This window comes from Vombatus ursinus, unplaced genomic scaffold (assembly GCF_900497805.2).
Source record: "Vombatus ursinus unplaced genomic scaffold, bare-nosed wombat genome assembly UNPS02009132.1, whole genome shotgun sequence".
Lineage (NCBI taxonomy): Eukaryota > Metazoa > Chordata > Mammalia > Diprotodontia > Vombatidae > Vombatus > Vombatus ursinus.
Genome location: NW_020948910.1, coordinates 5191707 through 5196825, shown reverse-complemented (window position 1 = coordinate 5196825; position 5119 = coordinate 5191707).

Sequence of the window (5119 nt, the reverse complement as noted above, 5' to 3'; positions counted from 1 at the left end):
TCTCTCTCTCTCTCTCTCTCTCTCTCTCTCTCTCTCTCTCTGCCATTATAACCATGCGATCTCTGTCTCTTCCTGCCTTTTTCTCTTTCTTCCCTCGGGGTCCCTTCCCTTCCCTCCTTTTCACTTCCTTTGCCCCCATGCCTACTGTTCAGTTATCCCCTAGGAGAAATAAAATAATACTGCCAGTTCTGGTTACGTTTCTGAGGGTACTTTAACCTGTTTTCTTGCAGTTTCCATGTCCCCATAGATATGTGTGCACATATATGTATGTATGTACATGTATAGTATACGGTGTGTATAAATGGTGTGTGTAGTATATGTGTGTATAAACTTTCTCTGCACTCCACGCTGTACGTGTGTACATATATACATATTTGTGTATAAACTTTCTATGCACTCAACGCTGTCACTTCTGTGTATGTTAGCCCAGTTCCCTAACATTTAAATAGGGTAAATGTTGTCTTCCTTACCACACGCCCCTAGAAACCCAGGCCATTTTCAATACTATGCTTCCAAGTTGCTTTGGGGGAGATGTCAAAGAGAGAGCAAGGTTATTTCCCTGTTGGTAGGACAGCGAACTCAACACCAAGCATTTAACCTGAGAAAAAGAAAACAAACCTCTTTCTCCACTATTGTCACTTTTCTTCCTCCCCCCCGCTCCGCCCCCACCCCAACCCGTCCCAGCATATTTGGGTGCCACCCTCAACAAAAAAAAAAAAAAACAAAAAACTAAAAACTAAAGGAATGAAATTAAACCGCAGGCTGGGAGAGGGGGACTGCAGGGCGGGGGAATCCCAGGCGACCGAGTCGGAGTTTTTGGCGTCCTCCCCGGTCGGGTGATAGAGGGAGGACACCAGGGCTTCTCGCGGCAGTTAGCCTGCATTTTGTGTACTCATATGCACCCTTGGAGGGGTTTCAAGAGGAGGCCGCGGCCGGGAGCCCGGTGGCCGGCACAGATGGCTGCACAGGCTGGGCTCTCAGAGGGCGCGCGGACTCCCGGGGTGGTCTCCGCCCCATTGAGTCCCCTGGGGAGCCGGCTCGGCCGCCAGCGCAGCCACTCAGAAGGCGCAGCGCTGCCGGGCGCGGCGGCCCCAGGGGCTGGCGTAGCCCTCCCCCACACCAGTCAGCTCGGGGCGGGCGGAGTAAACAAGAGACGTAGATGATTTGACCTGGCGTGACCCGGCTTTCTGGCTGGGGTTTCCCTGAGCAGGTGACTCCGGGGGAGGGGTGGAAATTATTCTCTGGAATTTCAGGCCAAAGAAATTAACTAGGGGTTCGGCTTTGAAGGCAGGTATTTTGCTAACACCTGCGGTACTTCTTGTGTTTCTAGTCCTGGAATTCGTAGAGGAAAAAAATGACAATAATAACATTTAAAATGCCTGTCATTAGAAATAAGAAACTAAAGGGAAAGGACAGCCCCTTTGGATCTTGTCTGTAGCGCTATTGCAATTTATTTCTTTTTCATTTTCTAATTGGGTTACCTTTGGAGCCGTCCAAAACTCAAGTGTGTTGTTGGTGTTAGAGTGACTCAGTATTTAGGCTCACAGATATAAAGCTAGAAGGTTTATTAGAAACGAATGCGGGGGCTCTGGATTTACAACTCGAGCAGACCCTAGAAGTCATCTAGTCTAACCCGTTCTCTCAGGTTACAGGTGAGGAAGCCGAGACATGCTCGAGGTCAGACTAGTAGCAAATGCCAGACTTAGGCTTTGAACCCATGTCCTCTGACTGCAAATCTGTCACTTTGGCCATTATACCAGCTATTTCTTTACCTCTGCCCCCCCTCTTCTAAATACAAAAGTGCTTACTTTTTGTACTTAAATAACGGAAAGTCTACCTAATTGGAATAAGCTCCAGGATGCCCTTCTTTCCTAGTGACAGCTTTCCCTTTCTTTTAAGAAGTGCTTTTCTGAATGGTTACTCTTTGACCTTCTTACTTTGTATTCTTAAGGACACTCAAGAACATCCCTACTCATCACTTTTCCTCAAGTTTGTACCCCTGTATTTTAAAAACATTCATTATTCAAAATATTAGACAATTTTCAAAAGTATTTAAAACTCAAAAACATACCTGAGTACTCTAGGATTACTTTTATTTAACTGCTTAATTGGAGAATTAAAAATTGTATTAGGATACAGGAATACAGCAGAAAAAACTCTGAAGAGGGAGCACTAACTTAATACAGGTTTATGAAGCTCCTAGGTTCAAACCCAACCTAGGAAAAGTTACTAATTTCCCTGGGTCTCAGTTTCCTCTTCTATAAAATTAGGTTAGGTTAAATAGCCTGGAGGTCCTTTCCAGCTCTTGATCTATAACCTTTAAAAATCTGATTTTGTCCCAGCCCACATATATATCCATACATCAAGTAAGAGAACAGCAGCTGCTCCAGCTCTTAAAACGAAGGAAGCCTAGAATAAAGCATTGTGCTTATTACTAGATGCAAAACACTCTTTTGAACCTTTTCATTACAAATAGAAAAGCAGATTTCACTCAAGGAGCTCACATTCTAATATGTAGAGATAATATATGTAGAAGGTTTTAGCTGAAAGTCACATTAAAAAAAAAAAAGCCCAGAGGTGAAGCAGTAAAGTAAATAGTGGTAATAGCTAGCATTTATATAGCACTTTGTTTTACAAATTGCTTTACACTTATCTTTTTTGATCTTCACAACAATCTTGTAAGGTAGGAGCTATTATTATCCCATTTTACAGATGAGGAAACAGAGGCTGAGAGAAGTTAAGTAACTTGTTCAGGGTAATCTATCTAGTAAGTGTCCAAGGTCTTCCTGACTCCAAGTCAAGCTCTTTATCCACTATGCCACCTTTAAGAAGATGCCTGAGCATCTTCTTGAATTTCCATTTCCAATGATAAAATTATATCCATTTCTGATGTTGAATCATTTGTCAGTGTCAAGTACTGAGAAGACTGGGGATTGCAACACAGTACCTAAAGAGGATGTTGTCAAGTCACATAGCCACAAGAGTTGTTTTCTTAAATTATGGCTATATGGGACCAGGGCAGAAGCAGGACCTGTCCACTTTCAGAGACAAGTCTCAAATCCAGGAGCATCCTATCCTCAGGGTCCTAGGGGATATCTCTGATAAATCAGGGGTGATTCTGTAATTAACTCAAGCCCTCACTAGTTTGCTTCAGAGATTATACATTGAGAATAATTTTGGTCAAGCAGCTTAAAGTAGCTTTAAAAGGGGAGGGACAGGGGGATTTACTAAGATGATATAGTGAGAAAAGTTGGCACAAAATACACCCAACCCCAAAGCTTGTGACACATTTTACAGCTAGTATATACAGAGTTTAGGGAAATTGGGCCTAATTAGAGAGCACTTGTGGCAAATGTGACTTAGCTCCTGGTTGCTGGAAGTCCTTTCCCATTCATAAGGAACACAAGAATTTCCCATTAGGCATGATGTAGTTTCTTTACTGGGCTCCTTTTGTAACCATCAATATCCAGTGTGCCCTTAACTCCCAATGCAGACTCTGCAATCACTTTATCCAGAGAAGCAGCACTTCTGGGAGGGTAGAAAGTCAACATCTTTCAGACCCTTTGAAGTTTGCAAGGTCATTCCACCACCTGAAAATTGATTGATTGACTAAGCATCTTATCACCTACTTTGAGTGGGGTAAAGTGAATTAATTGACTCAATCACCTCACCTTTACATAAATGAATGAATAATTAATTAAATAAACAAACAAACAAATAAATGAATGAATGAATGAATAAAAAAATAAATAGATAGATAGATAAATAAATTAACCTTGGGCCTATAGTGCCTAAATAACTTGCTCAGGTCAGAGAGGGAATAAGGAGGAGCAAACCGAGGATTAGAGCACATCCTCTGACTCCAAATCTGATTCTCTTCCCACTACACTAAACTTGCTAGTCTTTGTAAAATAGTAGATAATATAGAAGACAACAATGTTTTCCCAATGATCAAAAAGGGAAGAGAATGGATTTCATAAACTAGCAGTCAATGAAATTCACTGTAGTTCCTGCAAAAATGTTTAAAAATGTTTTATTTAAGAGAAGTTATCATTAAGAACCTATATAGATCTGTCAAAAACAAGTTATGGTAGCTCAGAAGAAAAACAGAATCGACAGAGTCTACTTGGATTTTACAAAATCTTTTCTTGAATAAGATCAAGAGATAAAAATTAGAAGACTTGGAACAGGTTAAGTCAGTCAGTCAGTCAATAGGCATTTATTCAGCCCTTATTTATGTCCCAGGCACTGTGCTAAGTTCTGAGGATACAAAAGCAATACCAGCCTTCAAAGGGCTCACTTATGAAGGAGACAACATGTAAATAAACTGGGACATGCAAAATATACACTGAGTAGAGGGAAGGTAATCTCAGAAGAGAAAGCTTGAGGGACTGGGAAAGGCCTCTCTCCTCCAAAAGGTGGGATTTGAGCTGAGTTTCAAAGGATATCAGAGAAACTGAGGGGCAGAGGTAAGAAGGGAGAGTTCTAGGCATGGAGGACAGCCAAAAAGTCAGAGAGATAGAAGATGGAGTGTCATATATGAGGAACAGCAAATAGGCCAGTTTGGTTGTATTAAAGAGATCATGGAGGGAAGTAATGAGTAAAATATTGGATGGGGCCACTTTTAAAGAGCTTTTTATGGCAGAGGACTATATATTTGGTCCTGGAGTTGATAGAAAGGCTGTAGTTTATTGACTATTGGTGAAGGAGGGATTAGAGGGAAAGGTGACATAGTCAGACTTGAACTTTAGGGAAATAACTTTGGTAGCTAAAAGGAAATACTTGAATCAAGGAGACCAACTAGAAGTCAAATCCCAGTAATGAGGGCCTAAACTGGGTGGATAGCTATGTGAGTGGAGAAAAGTGGAAGTATAGGAGAGAGCTTTTTGTGAAGGTAGAAATGACAAGATTTGGCAGTAGATTGGATATGTGAAGTGAGACTGAAGTGTGAAGACTGAAAAGATGATAAAAAGAAAATTCAGAAGAAGGGAGGGTTTGGGTGGGAAAATGTGAACTCTGTTTTGGACATATTGAGTTTGAGATTTCTATGGGACATCCAGATTGAGATGTCCAGGAAGCAGTTGGTGATGCAGAACTAGAGTTCAGGACAGAAATTAGT